The sequence below is a fragment of the Sciurus vulgaris genome, assembly GCF_902686455.1.
Source record: "Sciurus vulgaris genome assembly, chromosome: 3".
In the NCBI taxonomy this organism is placed as follows: Eukaryota; Metazoa; Chordata; class Mammalia; order Rodentia; family Sciuridae; genus Sciurus; species Sciurus vulgaris.
This window is the reverse complement of record NC_136463.1, coordinates 133,765,670-133,785,847: the sequence shown is the minus strand read 5'-3', so window position 1 is coordinate 133,785,847 and position 20,178 is coordinate 133,765,670.

Below are 20,178 nucleotides of genomic sequence, written 5' to 3'. Positions count from 1 at the left end.
CATCATTGATCTACCTTTCTATTTTGGTACCAATACCATGTCGTTTTTGTTACTATTGCTTTGTAGTAGAGTTGAAGATCTGGTATTGCGATACCCCCTGTTTCACTCTTCCTGCTAAGGATTGCTTTAGCTATTCTGGGTTTCTTATTCTTCCAGATGAATTTCATAATTGCTTGCTCTATTTCTGTCATTGGGATTTTAATTGGAATTGCATTGAATCTGTATAGCACTGTAGGTAGAATGGTCATTTTGACAATATTAATTCTTCCTATCCAAGAACATGGGAGATCTTTCCATCTTCTAAGGTTTTCTTTAATTTCTTTCTTTAGTGTTCTGTAGTTCTCATTGTAGAGGTCTTTCACCTCTTTGTGAGATTGATTCCCAAGTATTCTATTTTATTTGAGGCTATTGTGAATGGGGTAGTTTTCCTGATTATTCTTTCCAAAGATTCATCACTTATGTATAAAAATGCATTAGATTTATGTGCATTGATCTTATATCCTGCTACTTTACTGAATTCACTTATGAGTTCTAAAAGTTTTCTGGTGGAATTTCCTGGTTCCTCTAAGTATATAATCGTATCATCAGCAAATAGGGATAGTTTGAGTTCTTCTTTTCCTATTTGTATCCCTTTAATTTCTTTGGTCTGTCTAATTGCTCTGGCTAGAGTTTCAAGGACGATATTGAATAGAAGTGGTGAAAGAGGGCATCCCTGCCTTGTTCCAGTTTTTAGGGGGAATGCTTTCAGTAGCCATGGGCTTAGCATAAATGGCCTTTACAATGTTAAGGAATGTTCCCAGTATCCCTATTTTTTCTAGTGTTTTGAGCATGAAGGGGTGCTGTATTTTTTCAAATGCTTTTTCTGCATCTATTGAAATAATCATGTGATTCTTGACTTTAAGTCTATTGATATCGTGAATTACATTTATTGATTTCCTGATGTTGAACCAGCCTTGCATCCTTGGGATGAAACCCACTTGATCATGGTGCACTATCTTTTTAATATGTTTTTGTATGCGATTTGCTAAAATTTTGTTGGGAATTCTTGCGTCGATGTTCATTAAGGATATTGGTCTGAAATTTTCTTTCCTCGATGTGTCTCTGTCTGGTTTAGGTATCAGTGTGATATTGGCTTCATAGAATGAGTTTTGGAGGGTTCCCTCCTTTTCTATTTTATGGAATACTTTGAGAAGTATTGGAATGAGCTCTTCTTTAAAGGTTTTGTAGAACTCGGCTGAGAACCCATCTGGTCCCGGACTTTTCTTTGTTGGTAGGCTTTTGATGACCTCTTCTATTTCATTACTTGAAATTGGTCTATTTAAATTGTGTATGTCCTCCTTGTTCAGTTTAGGCAATTCATATGTCTCTAGAAACCTGTTGAGGACTTCAAAATTTTCTATTTTGTTGGAGTATAGATTTTCAAAATAGCTTCTAATTATGTTTTGTATTTCAATCGTGTCTGTTGTGATATTTCCTTGTTCATTCCGAATTTTAGTGATTTGGGTTTTCTCTCGTCTTCTCTTTCTTAGTGTGGCTAAAGGTTTATCAATTTTGTTTATTTTTTCAAAGAACCAACTATTTATTTTGTCAATTTTTTGTATTGTTTCTTTTGTTTCAATTTCGTTGATTTCAGCTCTGAGTTTAACTATTTCCTGTCTTCTACTACTTTTGGTGCTGGTCTGTTCTTCTTTTTCTAGGGCTTTGAGCTGTAGTGTTAGGTCGTTTATTTTTTGAGTTTTACTTCTTTTATTAAATGGGCTCCATGAAATAAATTTCCCTCTAAGTACTGCTTTCATAGTGTCCCAGAGATTTTGATATGATGTTTCTTTGTTCTCATTTACCTCTAAGAATTTTTTAATTTCCTTCCTAATATCTTCTGTTATCCATTCATCATATAATAGCATATTATTTAATCTCTGGGTGTTGGAATAGTTTCTGTTTTTTACTCTTTCATTTATTTCTAACTTCAATCCATTATGATCCGATGGAATACAAGGTAGTGTCTCTATCTTCTTGTATTTGCTAACATTAGCTTTGTGGCATATTATATTTTGTTATTAATTCTATGATAGGCAGAAAATGATCCCCCAACCAAAGGTGTCCATGTCTTAATTCCTGGAACCTGTATGTTACCTTGGGTATCAAAAGGAGCTTTGTAGATATGGTTCACTAAGGATCATGAGATGGGATATTGTCCTGCTTTGTCCAGTGGATAATGGGCTCAAGGTAATCACAAAGATCCTTTAAAAAAGAAGGAAGCAAAAGAGTCAGAGGGGAATGTGACTATGGAAAAAAGTTTCCAAGAACTGCAGCAGGGCTGGTTTTGAAGATGGAAGACAAGAACCATGATGAGTTAAGGAATGTCAATAGCCTTTAGAAAGTGGAAAAGAGAAGGAGATGGATTCTTCCCTAGAGTCTCCTAAAAGCCACCCAGCCCTGTCAACACCTGGATGTGAGCCCACTGACACCATGTCAGACTTCTGCCATATAAAACTGCAATATAATAAAATTGTATCATTTTAAACTGCTAATATTTTGGTAATTTGTTACTAAATAAAAATGAATGCCTCATAGTTACCAAATTTGTTTAAGTTCTACTGGTTTTATTGTTCATCAATAGTTTTCTTAATACCATTTTTTCTCTCTTTCTGTATTTTCTACTTTAACTAAAATCTTGGTCTAAAGGACTAATTACTTGAGAAATTTTTGTTGTTGTTGTTGTTTGTTTCCAGAAAGTGCACAATATTTGAGGGATTTTCTGGATCCCTCCATGTATGAGGATACAAGTTACCCTTGTTCATAAAGAACAAATATGACAATATAGAATTTTGGGGTCAGAATTTTCTATTTCTTTAACCCTCTGGATTTTGATCCATGGCCTTTTCCTTCATTTCTTTAGTTCAATGCAGGCTACACTAATGTTATCTTTCTCTTTTTTTCTTTCTCTATTTCCCCGCCCCCGCCCAGAGGAAATCTTCACTATCTTGCATATGTTTTTCTCTTTCCTATTTGAAGTTCTTTTCCCTCAAAGACACAGATATTTCTTCAGGAAACTTTTCTCACTATTTAATTTTGTCTTTTCTATTTATTTAGTTCTTTATTCCTTAAAATCCTATTGTTTGTATGTTACAATTCTCAGACCAGTTCTTTGTGTCTTTTATCTTTTCTCTCATTGTTTTACTTTTTTTTAATTTTGAAGAATTTGCAAGTTTACTTTCTCTCTTACTAATTTACTTTTCCTCAATCTATTGTGTATTGCTTTTTATTTAGTATTCTTAATTTTAAAAAATATATATTTAGGCTGTTATTTCAAGTTGCCTGCTCTAACTTTACAAACACAGTATTTACTAAATAACATACAGATTTTCTAAACTTCAGTTTTCGTTATCTTTCTTTTTCTCTGATTCCTCAAAGTAGATTCTACTCTAGCCCTGAATTCAAATCCTAACTCCACTTTTCTCCAGGTAAATGAGGTTCAGCAAATTAGTAATTCTCTCTAAGCTCAGATTCCTGATTTATAAAAATATTCCCAATGATGGCACTTATTCTATAAAGATTATGTTGTAATTAACTGAAATCACATAAGAAAGGGCTTATCATCATAACCACCACTGTCCATAATAACATTATTATACTGAAATGTCTGTTATTGTCTATGTAGGAGCTGAGCTTGGTTTTGTGACAGATGTAAATAAATTGAGGGGGAGAACAAACATTTAGAGTCACTATAATGTTTCATTTCCATTTCAGAATCTCGTTTTTCTGAACAAGTCTAGATGACATCTGAGCCTGAGGAAGATAGAGAAGAAAGTTTTTCTTCTGGTTGAGGAAATGCCTTACCCTTCTTTAATATAACAGCCAGGAATATGCTGGGGATGTTCTACTTTGTCTCACCAGATGAAAACCATACACTGGCTGTTTGCCTGACTTGGTGGTTTCCATCAAGGGTGTCTCAATGGGAGGTGAGGAACTGAGCTATGTGAAAATAGACACATGGGTCTTCACAAAGGATTACGGTTGTTACCCCTAAAATTCAGGGGTTTGTGGGTGCTAAAGATGTGAGTTGGGGGTTAGAAGGATGCTGAAGCTTCTCACGTTTATTTCCCCTATAAATCATGACTTCATAGCTGAGATTCACAAGTTGATTTTCCCTTTAGATATATTCCTATGTGCACTTAGTTAAAATGTCTCAAAGTTTTGGATGTGAATATTTCATTTTCCTCATATCTGTTGAATATCCCCCCTTTATATATTCCATTTTCTATTTCACTAGTCAACTGGGAAAAAGGAAATTAGACATGAATAGTTATATTAATGTTACAGAAAACCAACGATTACCTTTGAAATAAGTTTTCTTTCTCAAGTTCTTCTTATGCTCAACAAGGGATTTATTGTTTAAAAATCATTATCAGTCTAAGTTTCATCTAATGCTTTCACATTATGCCAAAGCTGTAAATGTGAATCTTTTTCTATTGTTTCTAAGTTCTCAAATATAATTTCTATTGCTTCCGATTCTATTTAAGGTCCAGTAATTTCTAAAAACTACTTTACTCTATTAACCTAGAATCATGTAGCATTGCTCCATTACAATAGCAATGAAAACTAATCCAGGTTTTTATATCTATTGAATTTTTTTTATCTTCAACTACAGTACAATTCCCTTGTAATGCTTTTTAGCATTTTAAATGGGTAGTTATATATAGTAGAAATGAAGCCACTCAATAATATGAAGCAATCTTAAAGGCATAAAATATACTTCCAAGGAGATCTCCTTCCAATTGAGGTTACACAGATGTTGCATATGTTTTCTATTTTTTAAACATTGTCAGCGTGGTATGCTCAACTTTTAACAATTGAATGAAGAAAGAAATAATCAGATGCTTAAATTTTCCCTTTTAAATCACTGGAAGCAATTGTCATGTGGACTTTTTATTTTAGATCATACACTGGTTTATAAGATTCAATTAATTTTTTCACATCTCTTAGTTATCTTTTTATGAATTTCTACTTAAAGCTAAGAGACTTTGAAATGGGTTTTATTGCCAATTCCTTGTTAAAATCAATTATGTTTAGAATCTCTAGAACAATGTTACAAAACCATTTACAATTGCAAAAGGGAAAGGCAATTGGAGTTTATGAAAGGGCTGGGCACACCCGAAGTGTGGCTTAACAATGGTTGGGAAAATCTGTAGATTTACTTGTAAAAGTTAGAAGTTATATTTTGAGTTCTTCTGAAAAGATAAGATTTATGTATAGAAATAAAGTAGGCATTCATCCAAGGGATTTCAGCCTTCCTGAAAAGGATTCTCCCACTCAATACTACAGAAATATCTCTTCTATTGGCCTGCTGATGAATATCTAAATTTTAGCATTATCAGTTTACTTATTCGTCCTGTATACCCATCTTTCCTTTTTTTCCTTCCTTCCTTCTTCTGAATATGGATGTAATCAGAAAGAACTAGCAGCACTTAGCAAGGGATTAAATATACTAAATGAACACACATTGCATTGGGTCATTTTGTTTTGTGTTTGCCTCTTCATACTCATGTCTCTGTCATGGTGCCTACCAAGATTTACCGAGCATAATCATTATCTAGGATTCCTGTTAAAATGCAGATGTAAAGTTCCCACTCCTTTGTATTGTGAGGCATGTAATCCTTGGTCTACACTGTCTGAAACCACCATGCTGCATCTGTGTTGCAACATGTCTTATTACCATCTTATGAGAAAAATCAACAATTTTTTGATGACCCAAGAAAGAACAGGTTAGGTGAGAAAGGGAATTTAACCACTGCCTTCTTCTCTGAGTCTTGTTATTCAGTGATTTGGCTAAGGAGTGAATTTTATAGTGGATGTTAAAGCAGTTTCCTTTGGCTTCTGCAATAAAGGACCCCATAACCAACACAGTTTTGATAAGTTGACTTTCTTCACTCCATACCCTCACATCCAGTTAATCAGCAGGGATTTCTTTTTCATTTTCCTTACTCAATAACTTCATAGCCTTCTCTCTGTCTTCATCCTTCTGGCCCTGCTTTTGCTTACAGTCTGTGATAGTTAATATTGGTTGTCAACTTGACTGAATTGAGAGACACCTAGAAAATTGGTAAAGCATATTTCTGTATGTGTCTCTGAAGGTGTTTCCAGAGATGACTGACAAATGGGTCAGCAAAATGAGTAAGGGAAGAACTGCCCTGGATGGGGGCAGCACTCCATAGGCTGGGGGCCTAGGAGGAGCAAAAAGTGGAAGAAAAGTTAAGTGCACTCAGGTGCACAAACTCAATTCTTGAGTGGGTGTTTTTTGTTCTTTTTTTTTTTTTTTTTTCTCTTGCCATTGCCCATAGACGTTAGACTCCCGATTCTTCATCTTTAGCCTTTGAATGGAACTCATAACAATGACTCTCCAGGAACTTACAGGACTTCAGACTCGCCCTGAGGCTGCATCATTTGTCCCTCTTACTCTGAAGTTTCCAGCTTCTTGAACTGAGCATCTCCTGGTTCATCTAGCACTCCAGCAAGCAGTCCTTGTGCTACTATGCTGCCACCTCTGACCATGGAAGCCAATCTAATAAGCCCCCTATTACTATTATATATCCATTCTATTGATTCTCTTCCTCTAGAGAATCCTGAAAACCACAGGCTTAACATTGCTACAAGACTCTTGTAATGAAGTAATTCGCTTATGATCTTGCTCTATCCTTTACCTTCAAAACCTTTCCTATGCTGCAGATGAATGAGATTTCGGGAAAGAAGATATAATTAGCTCATTCTGCTGCTTTGATTCTTTCTAGGGATCTTCACCAATTCAGGACAAAATTCAATTATCTGAACTCTATTGCCTGTTGCTCCACCACTGCCCTGACCTCCAGCCAAATTTAACTATACTCACATCCCTGGAAAAAGCTCACTCCACACCAGAGACATTGGCTTCCTGGTGTTTTCCTTGCCTGGAGCACCAAATGCTCACCATAGAAAGTTGATTAATGTCTCCTCATCCCCAAACAGATGTAATTTAGTATATACTGTAATATACTACATTTACTTTAGTCTACTACATTTTTAAAGTAGTAGACTATTTTGAGGTGTGCTAAAGTTCAAGATACATTTGCAATCTTATAGCTATCACTTTTTTAAAAAGAAACTCATACACAAAGGAAAATAACTAAAATTAAAAGAGGTAAATTTTTTTAAATGCTCGATTTGCCTACAACATACAAACCACAGTTGAGACAAATATAATCAAAGATCAAGATGGTTGAAACCAAAATAAACCAACAATTACAGTAAGTATACCATGTACCACAATTGTAAGTCAGTCTATCAGTCTGAATATAAAAATAAGAATCTAGTATATAATGTTTACAGTATGAATTTAACTCTTAAGCCTTTGTGTGACTATAATTTGAAGAGCAAAGAAATATTGTTGCCTTAAGAAAATCTGTAGTAATTATACAAAATAGTAAATCTGAATTCTGGGATTATAAATTGTTATTTCTATTTTATGCTTTTCCGTATATTCTAAGATTTATGGCCTACACCTTTACTAATTTTATATTAGAAAGAATAGTTCTTATAATTTTTGATGAGTGACTAAAAGCAGCAAGAAACTGCCATTTCTGTATCATTTCTTTCAAAGAGTTGCAAATACTTATGCTTATTCACTCATTTGTAATTCGATATCCTTCTCAACTATATTAAGGATGACTTTTTTTCACTTCACAGGCACGAAGAGTAACTTGCATATAATTTCTCAGGGAGTCAGTAGCAGAGTAGTCTTAGGAATGTTTTTCCATCATCCTTTTAGCAGAAATCACTGAAAACATTTCTAGAATCTCAATTGATTATCAAGTTATCACCATTTATTATGTGGTGCAGGTCTCTGTCAGCATATTCAGAGCTAAAGAGGCCTTTCAAGAGAAAATATTTTTTAAATGTGCTAGCCAGACAAGGTTCTTGATGTTAAATGACAGAAACAACCCTGACTAAGTTGAGCAAAAAGGGAAAGATCTTGCTGAGTTCACAAAATTCACAGAAAGTCTGGAGAATCAAGCTCTATAAAGAGAACTTGACCAGAACCAAACTACAGGTACGATCTATTCAGGACCCGTGTTATGATCCTATTATTATGTCTTCTTATCATGCCTGTTTTCCATCACAGAGGGAGAACCAAACTCCCTCAGTGTATACACGTTTCCAGGAGTCTAATTTTACTGAAGCCACAAGCCAGTTGGTGAGGCTCAGTTAATAGACTCAGCACCTCAATGACAAGGGAGCAGAGGATTCTCCTGAAACAGGAAATGTGTTTCAGAGTTAGGTAGAACTAAAAGAAAGCAGTGCTTCCTGCACAAAGAACCACACTGAACTAGCAGATGCAGATGTACAAATTGCAGCCTAGAGTACTGGGGAAAATGGTGGCATGTGTTAGGATTATAGTCTTTCCTCTGAGGCTGATAATGCGGCTAGAGAACAGAAGATGGAATGCTTGCGAAACCATCTTCATCTTGCAAGATGAGTCAAGGGATGACAGGTGAAGGAGGAAGAGGAGGAAAAAGAGAAGGAGGAAGAGAAGAGGAGAGGAGAAGGAAGAAGAAGAAGAGGATAATGATGAGGAGGAGGTAGGATAGAGGAAATTGGAAATCGAAGATAGAAGGGAAAGATGGAAATGGAGTGTCACAGTCTAGTCACTCTGTTTCAACAAAAGTACCATGGAATAGGTGGCTTATAAAAAACATAAATTTATTTCCCATGGTTGTGACTAGGAAGTGCAAGTTCAAGGCACTGGCAGGTTTGCTGTCTGTGCTCCTAAATGGTCATGTTTTGGTTGTATCCTCACATGGTGGAAGAGTGAAGACAGCTCTCTGGGGTCTCTTTTCTGAAGGCACGATTTTTATCTCCAGGTATCAGTTTTCATGAACTAATCAACTCTCAAAGGCCCTGCCTTCTAGTAACATCACATTGGTGACTGGGTGTCAGCATACCAATTTCAGAGGGAGATAAACACAGTCTACAGTAGTGAAAGAGGGAGAAATGACCGAGGATGGCACAGAAAGAGAAAAGAGAGGAGGAAAAGAGAGACCATCAGGGGAGGGTATATGAAGAGAAATGGCAAGACAAAACAGAACCACCCAAAACCAGCAGAACCATGCATCTCATTATTAGTAGTAAGATTCCAAGATTAGAGAGCCAGTATTTCCAAGATATATTAGGTAGACTCTTTATAATGCTTGTTAATAATGGGTAATTCACAAATATTTGTTGTGTCAACATCATCTCCTTAAATAATAACATCCTGTGAGTGCTACAGCAGCACAAGCAAAAGATAAAGATTTTTGAGAAGACAAAAACTAAAACACTGCACAGTTGCCTTCTTTCCCTACCTTTAAACTTTTCACAATACATGGTTATATAAATTACCTACTGTTTTTACAGAAATGAATACAGACATTTTCATGAAAAGTTCTAAGTGCAGTAGCTTCCTTTTACCATGATACCCTATGCGTACTGTTTGTCCTGTACATACATACCTATGATAAGTTTAATTTTTAAATTAGGCTCAGTAAGAGACTAAACAATAATAATAAAATAGAACTATCACAATATATGCTGTAGGAAGTCTTACAAATATGATCTTACTTAAAATATCTATTGTGCTGTAGATCTCAGCAATCCAACTTTTTCTTTTCTTGTTGAGCACTTCCACCTTTCACTTAAAGGAAGCAATTTATGGCTTCTCTTTGGCATACCTAAATTTGCAGCATCCTACTCTGGTGTTTTAGAGACACTATTAATTCAAATAAGGCTTACTTGAACACAAGCATTGTAATACTGCAACTGTCAAGGCAGCTACCAAGTGATTAACAGGAGGGTAGCAAATACATCATGGGTACACTAGACCGAGGGATAACTCATATCTTGGTTAGGATGACATAAGGTTTCATCATAATGCACAAAATTTAAAACTTTTGAATTATTTACTTTCTAGATTTTTAATATTTTTGGACCTCAATTTGCCATGAAACCGTAGAAGCAAAGCTTCAGAAAAGGTGGGAGACCACCATATTCAAGTCCTGAAATTCTATTCTTATCTATTAGTATTTATCTTCATCTTTTTCTTTCTCACCTGCCACCCATAGTTTTTTCTTTGTGGATATATTTTATTTATTGCTTATATTTGCTTACCTAAGTATACACGTTCTCTTAAACCATCTAATAACCAACTCCTCATTTAAACTAATCTATTGTTTTTGTTATCCTGAATAGGCATAGGGGAAATCAAGGGTGGAAAGGAGGGATGGGACAAATGCAAATGAAGTTTGGTGAAACAAGCCTTGTTTATTGATGAGAAATGCGCCACACTATTTATTCTGTCCTCATTGTCATTAGTTCTGAGATGTATATCATTCAAAGATAATCTCCAAAGTCTAAACAAACTATTTTTGGGTAAACTCTCGTCAATGAACTAATAAACCCATCATAATTGAAGATATCATAATTTGAAATACATTTGATCGACCTATCTACTCAACATCATAATTTAATAAATGTACACTGAAGAATATTGATCAGTTCCACTCACAATCACACAGCGAAAATTCACAAGTCAAAGAGTGGTTTCAGGTATGTATTGCTTTCTCATCATCATAAAGTTGAAAAATCATAAATCAAACCTTGGTAAATTGAGGACCATCTGTATTCCTCCACATTTGAATTAGGGAGATAGAAGGCAAATATATAAATAGGTATTAAGATGCCGTTGTCTGTCAGAGGTCTGCAAAAAGATCATGGGTAGAAGCAGGACTTCATTAAGAGAGTTATTGCAAGAAATCAGTGTACGTGATTGTGGGGACTGGCTGGTTAATTCTGAACCCTGAAGCTCAGTGCTATAAACTGCTGGGCAAGAGCTGATGCCCAGCTCTTAGTTCTCAGGTACAATTTCTTCTTTCCGAGGGAAGTCTCAGCTTTGCTCTTAGCCTTGCAACTGATTGGATGAGGCCCACCCAGATTATTGAGAGTAATATCCTTTACTTAAAATCAATTGAATGCAGATGTCGATCACCTCTACAGAAATATCTTCACAGCAATAACTACATCGTGTCTGACTAAATAACTAAGCAAGCTGATACATAGACCTCACCACCACAGATGTTTAAGAAAAATCTTAACAGAGCTGGTAATAGCAATCAGCAAGGCATATACTAAGATCTCAGGAGAGTAGCAAGAATGACTCCAGGGTCAGGGACAGGGAAGATTTTCTAGACATCAAAGTAATTTTGAGAATGGCAGATCTACCTCAGGATTAGTATTTAAAAAGACAAAGTTGTCCTTGAGAAACTCACAAATCATCTCTCTGGTGAGGGGTTAACAACAATGGAGGCAGCTAAGTAACTTTACCCTATTAAAGGACCTGTGCTAAGCACAGCTTCATTTTACAACATCCTCAGGGGTAGCACAATCAATGCCTCCTTTATAGCTGAGTAACCAAAGATAGAAAGGTTGAATTTTGTCCAGTGAAGTAACATTTGCTGAACACCTCTGATGGGTAGACACCTTGCTGGCCTTCATATCACCCAGTCTTCACCAGGTACTTTTATGTGCTGGACTGTCTCCTTTCTTCTCTACCTGAGGGCCTGAGCATTTAAGTAGGGCACCTGCATTTAGAATCTAACAAGGGGTGGATTAAAACATATGGTTTCCCATTCACTATCAGTATTTTCTCCACTGCTTGATAGAGTACCAACATTTTCACTCAGAAGGTTACTGACAAAAAAAAAAAAAAAAAGAAAAGAAAGACTTAATACAAAATATTGATGGGAGGAGAGGGAGAAATAAGGAAAGAAATTGGGTGTTTTGTTATTGTTTGATTTTTTAAACAGGATAGAAGAGAGAGAAGATGTGTTACTGCCCAGAGTCTCAGGATCATGGAAGGTTACCATAAACAAGCAGAGGACTGGGGAGTATGTTTGTCTCAAAGAAGGGTAAATAATTACCTGTATACAAGCATGTGTGGGTAATTGTTACTACAATGAATAATAAGGCATCCATTCAGAGTACTGGTCTGTAGAGGGAATTTACATAGTCAAAACATGACAAAATTTGTGAATAACTCTTTTTAAAAATCAGGGCAGATATAAGGTTACTCGCATAATATCAGCTTCTTTGGGTTTGGCCAATTGAGTTCAGTCAGGAAAACAGAACCCTGGAAACTATTCTAGAAATAAAGGATTCAATACAGAAATTAGAGTTTGCCCGTACTCGGCAGGAAGTGGATCTTCGGCAAGCACTGGGTTGAAGTAATGATCACTGTGATTTCAATTCAAAGCACTGGAATGGCTAGGGAAGTTGAGCCTGTGGTGAAACCTAAGATCATGTCATGTCTGGTCCGTGGACTGCAAAGGCGGGGCTGGTGGAGGGGTCTCTGGTGCTGCCACATCTGATGGCCTCCCAGGAATCGTGGCTTTCTCTTTACTCTGCCTTCCTAGTCTTCCATGAATGAGTCTCTTAACAAACTAGCCAGGAACCAGGTAGGAACAGGAGTTCTGTGAATCCAGCTCAGCCTCAGGAAGGACCTGCAGTGCCGTTGAGTTGTTAGCCCACTTGGGCTCTGATACACATTCTTAAAAGGGAGAGCAAGTGTGAACTTAAAACCAAGAAACTATGGATATGGCGCAGTGGTTGAGCTACCCTGGGGGCAAGCCCCAGTACCAAAAAAACAAATAAACAAGCAAAACTAAGACACTAAGGATTGCCTTTGGGGATAAGCCTCCCTTATGAATGTGTCTTTCAATAAAAGAAGAAAACAGGAGTTCAAGGCAATTATGATAAGGTGCACACATAAGTGGCCAAAATTACAGAAGCCTAATGTGAAGTCATTTGAAATACAGCATGATAATCCCTTTCAGGAAAGTGAGATCACCTCTTTCAGTTGTTATTATTATTATTATTATTTTATGTTGGATACCACGGAGCAAGGAAGGAAGGAGGTATCTGTATCCCCTCCAACCACAGATGTCAACCTCGGGAGAGGAATAAGAAGCAGTCACACCATCGTCTGGAACAGGTAACAGGCTGCTGTCCTGGGAGCCCATCTGGACAATTTCCTTGGCTACACCAACTGCCACATAGGCAAAAGTGCTTTTCCTCCATGGCTCTGATGTGAACTGAAAACCAAGGCAATTAATTCATCTGTGAAATCAATGCCATAAAATAAATCATTTAAAAATAGCACTATAAATTCAGAATATGGTCCCGTATATACATGAAAAATTAAGACCTTTTAAAATGAGGCAGTATTTACTTTTAAAGTGAGGCAGCATGTGCATTATTATTATTTAATATTTAATGAAGGCCGATGGTGTACTAGGTATTGTATATCATCCTGAACAAACAGTTAAGTATATAGAGGAAGCTGGAGTTCTATAATGATAGGGTCATATGCCATATGGAGGAATGGACCATATCCCAGAAAGGGCAGATGAACACTATTAATCATAACTGGTTTATATACTTCATGTTCACCAACTGAGGTTTCATCTCTCCTGATACATTAACATTTATATTACACTTCACTGCTTACGCCGGGCTTACTGAAAATTATGACCACTTGGAAAAAAAGTTTTTATTATTCAATTGTATTTGCTCTCAAATGGGAATTCCTTCTCTTCCTCCTTCTCCTTCTTCCTTTGGAAATGCTGAATACTCTTTTTCTCCTGGATTTGTGAGTTGTGGATGTTGAACGATTGATTTTAAAGAGGAATAGTAGCTATATGAACATGATATTTGTCAAAAAAGAAATATTCTAAGTTGAAAACAATTTTTCTAAAACATAAAAGGAAACAAAACAAGCAAACTGGGTGCCAAGAAATGTGCTTGATACCTCCTGAGATGATTTTCCACAAAAGGTAGTTTATTCCACCTAAGAAACAACATAGTTAAGATGACGATCATAGTTTTGAATACTGAAAATCAACTATTACGAAGAGAGAAATAATATTGGAGCATATGGATTAAAATGATTTCATAAAGGCACCAGAAAGCCCTTTGCAAATGAGAGTTCCTTCAACAGCTGTTCTGTGCCATTCCACAAGATGATGAGTTTTGTGAGGTAAAATAGATGTACAAAGTCTCAGTTCATTAGTTCTGATACCTGACTTTTAGAAGTTCTTAGAAATGAAGCTAATCTGCAATAAGGATGGTTGAATTTCTATAATTTAAGGTACAGATGAGATAAACATTCTCCAGCTCAGGTGCTTGTAAATTTCTATAATACAGCAGTTTCCCAATGTACTAATTGATTCACAAGACAGTTCTATTACTTCCACAGCTGGGGCTAGATATAATCAAGAAGAACTACTGTGGCACCCAGAAATAAACAAAAGTTAATGGAACTTTTGCTGAACCACAAAGAGAGTATTTCCAGTGTTTGGCTAAGGGTTCAATTTCACACTTGAGAACTTTCTAGTCTGTCTTCTTTTTAGCTGGTCTGTACCACTCACATTTCAAGAAGGGATAGAAAAAACTGAGTCAAGCTGACAGGAGCAATGTCTTTCAGGCAAGAAATACAGCTGCCAGAGAAGGAAAATGAGGACTTTATACAAGTGTAAAGCCAGCAGGGTACCTGGGGACATCACATTCATGCTCTTTTCTGTTTACTATGAGATATAAACAGTCATTTGCCACTGGGGGATGTTTCATGAATTGAATGTTATAATTCTATAATCGGATACTATGGCTTTAGGGGACTAAATGAACTTTTCAAAAAGATTAACTTTTTTCATACCTTGTTCCTAGAACAGTTTTCACAGTCCTCTCACAGGTAAATGCTTGTTGCTCCAGCAGCTCCTTCTGGTACTTGCTGTTGAGAACAAAGACTTTCAGGAGTTTAAACCTTTTCTAAAGTCCACTGAAAATATAGTGATTGCAAATGATTTTTTAAAAGTGACAATTCAGTTGATTTTCTGTGTCTCTCTCTTTCAAAGCAGCTACTTTCCCCCCATCCTTTCATAACGTCCCAATATAATTTCTTCATTTTGTTCATTTTTTCCATTGTCTGAACAATCAAACACAGTAATTTTCAGGAAGAATTCTTGAACTATGTATTTCATGTATTATTGTATATTTAATGTTTTTTACATGAATCATAAATGTAATTTCATGAGTAACAATTTGACTGAGTGTAGAAGTTATTCTTTCTTCTTCCAAATAATATTCCCAGATTATTATACCTTTTCCCCCCTTACAGATGACATATTTGTCTCTTTAAAAAAAAAAACAACAACAAAAAAAAAAACAGATGCTTTCTTATTCCATTCAGTATTGCAACAATAAAAATAAATGCCAAAGAAGATGTGGTGGAAAAGGAATCTCTGTATAGTGTTGGTATAAATGTGAATTAGTAAAACCACTATGAAAATCAGTATAGTGGTTCTTCAAAAATTTAACAATAGAAACTTATATGATTCAACTAGAGGCACCTGTTAGTATTTGTTCACAAGTATTGAAGATGGTATACTTTAGAGACACATTCATTCCTATGTTTATAGCAGCTCAATTCACAACAGTCAGTTATGCAACCAACTTACATGTCTGTCAACAAATGGATGAATAAAGAAAATTCACACACACACACAACACACACACACACACACAATGGAGTTTTATTCAGCCACAAAGAAGAACAAAATTATGCTGTTTGCAGAAAAATGGATGGAACTGGACAGCATCATCTTAAATGAAAAGAGCAGACTAATAAAAACAAATGTCATACAGTTTCTCCTATAGTTGGAAACTAGAAAAACAAAAAGCAAAAAGAGGACTGTCTTGAAAATAGAAGGGAGACCACTAGGCTAGAGGAAGAAGATGAGGGGAGGGACAAAGTATATTGTGGGAGACAGCAAAGGGAGATTCCATGGAATGAAATTGATAAAATTATGTTATGTATTTGTATAAATATGTCACAAGACTCACTGTTCTGTGTAATTAATGTGTGCTAATAAAACAATAAAATGTGGGAACAATATTTTCATAAAAATAAAAAGATTTTCAAAAAACTTATGAACTTCCTCCCTTCCCCATAATCCCATCCCCTGCAGCCACCCCAAAGCAGGACATCAAACCCAGGGCCTCACCACACTGGGAAGTGCTCTACCACTGAGTATGTCCCCAGCCCTTGTAAGCTTTTTTCTGAAGAAAGATATTTCAGTATAAAAAGATCACTAGGTTATAGTTTACTGTCGAGTTTCCTTTATAAAGCATGTAAAGTGGGAGACACTATGACATTTAAAAGATGAAATAACCATATATTTAAAGGCAGAGGACACTAAGCTTTAATCATTTATAATTAGAATCAGAGGCTACATAAGAATACCTCAAACCAAGCTAAGAACAGCGATGCACAATACTGTGTGTTCTGAAGATTTGACTTCAGAATCAGCAACTTGCCTGATTGAAAAATTTTTAGCATTCTTTGCCCAGATCTTGCTTCCTATCTTCTGCCCCCAGATTATCTTGTGTGTAAAACCATATAAGCAGCTTTTCCTAACCTTCTGTATTTGAGTTTCTTTTGAGGTAGTGCATCCCTTGCTCAACCACCTAAGACTCAGCTCTGTGTGCCCGACAGATATTCCTCTGTGGTCTTTGGAAAAGGGCTTCAACGTGAATTATCCCATGGTAGTATTCCCTTCATTCCCAAAGACACACATTTCCTTGATTTCACAAAATTTGAGTTTCCGGCTTGTGCCAGTAGAATGTGAGTGGAAAACCTTTGACTCTCTCACACCTTTATTTGATAAAATGTTCTATTAGAATTGAGTTTAAAATCTGAATATTGAATTTCTCTATTCTAGGACAGAATTTTGAATCCTTGAGAAAAGTCAGGTGGAAACTGGGGATGTGAGCACCATTCCTCTTGAAACTTTACCCCTGTCTTCTTCCTGCCAATGTCTTTTAATCCTAGTCCCAAATTAGCTATATATTCTATCATATTCTATTCTGTGATGGGAATGAGGACCCTCAGGGAGTTTGGGCCTGTTTTGTTTCCTTCCTTCCTTCCTTCCTTCCTTCCTTCCTTCCTTCCTTCCTTCCTTCCTTCCTTCCTTCCTTCCTTCCTTCCTTCCTTCCTTCCTTCCTCCTTTTCTTCCTCCATCCCTCTTTCTCTCTCTTTCCTTTCCTTTCCCCCAGAAAGGTGATTATAAAGAAGCCAAGTGAAAAAATTTAAACTTCAAAAGTTTTAAATTTAAGTACAACATTTCTGTGTTAAGTCATTACATTTTGCTTGTTTCTGTTTTGTTTTGTTTTCAGATGAATTGGTCCTTTGCAATTACAGAGCTGACAAGGTGTGCTTTATTTCCCTTTCTTCTCTGGAATGTCATTTCTGTTCTGTGCATAGGCCTTGTGAAGGTCCACGAGAACTTCCCTGAACTTTAGTCCCAGGAGCAGTTTCTGCTGGGCCATAGAGGAAGGCAAAACAGGTTTGCTGTTTCCTATTCCCAGCTCCATTTGCTTCAAGTTAGGGTTCTTAAAAGACTATTCAGAAATATCTCCTTTATCCTTTTATGTGCTACACTATTGCTTGATAGGAGGAAATTTGGCCCACTTATAAACATCCTTCTAACTTCTTCCAACAATTGTCTGTGTCCATCAGATTTTAGGGACTGTGGTCTCTGTTGGAGCTCTCTATTTCAATGGAAATAAAGTTTGATTTTTTTTTTTTCAGTTTTAATGGATTTGAAAAAGTAAGGTTTTATAGACTTTTCCCAAGGTCTTATGACCCCTTTTGTATGTATTTAGAATGTTGATAATATAATAAGTTTCAATACCATGTTGTTTTCTGTAAGCTGCATTTAATGGTCAGAATTATATAAAAATATGATCATATTTCTGAAGATCAGATATTGGTCCAATATGTGGCATTCACGTCTGCATATTAATTCAATTGATGATAATAATAATAATTAGTATTTAGTTAGTGCTAATTAAGAGTCCAGAAATATACAAATCCCATTGATCCTGTGATCAATCACTGTACAACTCTGTGGTTTTGCCTTAATTGCCATTACTCATTTTGTAAGTGAGGAAACTGAGAGAACTATGAGTTGACGACTCAGTGAGGATCAGTAGACAATTGCAGACACTGGCCCTGTAACAGTGGTGTACACAGTGGGTGGATGGGGAAGACCAAGAATCAGGGAAACTTTGGAAGCCTCTAAATGGTAAAATTGAGACTCGAACCAAAATCACTTTTATCTATCAAGTACTTTGCAGTAGAGTAACTTCTTTATAGTGTAACTTCTTTTGAGAATAATCCTTATTAGTGTGCCAAACATAATTTATAACTTTAAAAATGTGTTTGTGAGTGATCTCAAAAAGCATTGAGAATAAGTCAAGTATAACTACTCTTCCAATGATGCACTTCATGTTTTTAGCATCAATATTAAAATGCTCTAACTCAATGCAAACTTGTGATATTAACAACTCTGCATCGTTAGTTTTAATAAAAATAAAAGGAGATAATGTATTTCAGCAATATTTATTGAGTTCCTTCTGTATGACAGACACTGTTCTAGATGCTTAGGGTACACTGAAAAATAAATAACCAAGACCCCTGCCTCAAGAAGTATCTGCTGTGTACTACTGAGCCATAGAAAGCAAGTTCTGATTTCTTGGTAGCATTAAAAGAAGTCAAAAACTCTCAAAGACGCCATTTACCCATTTGCCTGACTCTTGCCTATCCATCGCCTGCCTTTCACCTACCCATTGCCCACTGCCCAATGTCCACCCACCAATCAACCACCATTAACCTGCAGACCTCTCACAGAATGCCAGCAGATCTCCTACTGCCCGCTGTTGCCTGGAAATCCATTGTCACAAACTCCCAAAGGAAAATAGAAGTATTATTTTGATTTTTTAGCCTCTAGAGCTTTAATTCCAAACCACCTTTGGTTTCAAAATTATTTTAAAAGTGACTGCTGGGTTTCCTAGTAGCAAACCTGGGAATTGAGATGAAATGATGTAATTTGGGCTAAGCTGAGTGAAAGATCTGAGGAAGATATAAAGCCGTACCCAGAAGGTTCCATAGTCCTGTGGTGGCTGTGCCATTAGGTCCCTGTGAAGTCACAGGTAAGTAGATGGGCACAGACATTCTTGAGTCTTTTGGTTTCCCATCCCCTTTGAGTCTGTGCCTCGATTGTCTCTTTGATTTCTTTATCTGCCAGGGAAAAATCACACAAAAAAGATTTGTTCCTCTTATAAGAGAATCCAACCAGCAAATATAGTTCATGATATCACACAGAGAACATTGTCCAAATATTTAATATCTATACATAGAAAAATTTTGCATCTATGAAATGTGGAAGATTTTAAATGTTTAACTAGCTTTCAGGGCTACTGTGAAAAATTCATTAATGGAGAGGCTTGAGGAAAAAATGTTTATAATGCTCTTGAAAAGAATAATTACAATGAAAGGCACATTTAGCAGGCATGTAGAATGTGTTTTAATTCCTTTTGGTTATAAAACTCATCACTATACATAAAAATCCAGATTTTTCATGAATGGATAAGCCAGTTATAAGAACTCTTGGTAGTCAGTTCTGTGAGATATTATACTCAGTAATTAATTTTATAATAACTGGTTCACACATATAAAGTAGTCCATTTGCATAAAAAATTACTGCTTAAATGACAAATCAATTATTGCACACAAAGTCAATTATTATACACTTGTTTAAACTGAATATCATAATTAAAATTTGAGTAATTGCTGTTTTTCCTGTTGCAACACAGTACAGTAATTAGTATTCTAACTCTGTGAGATTAAGCCTCTCTATAAAGTCATTAAAATAAAAATCCCTAAATCTAATGCATAGTAAATGCATGATAATTGTAAGGTTTCAAGATTTTTTTTTTTTTTAGTAGAACTGATTATTTAGCCTCCATCTCTGTCCTAAATCTCATGACGGAGTCCACATAGCTATTGGTCAGCACTCATTTTTTTCTGAAACAGAGGTAAAGGTAAAAAATTGAAAATGTAAACTTGGATAGCAAGCCTCTTTTTGATCAAATGAAATTTCTCTATTCTTCAAAAACAATTGTAAATCTTAAAACAAACATCAAAGGGAAGTATTGATGAGTTTTCTAACTAGACATGTAACTCCCAGTGAAGATAAGCATTCATTTAGTTAATAGTTT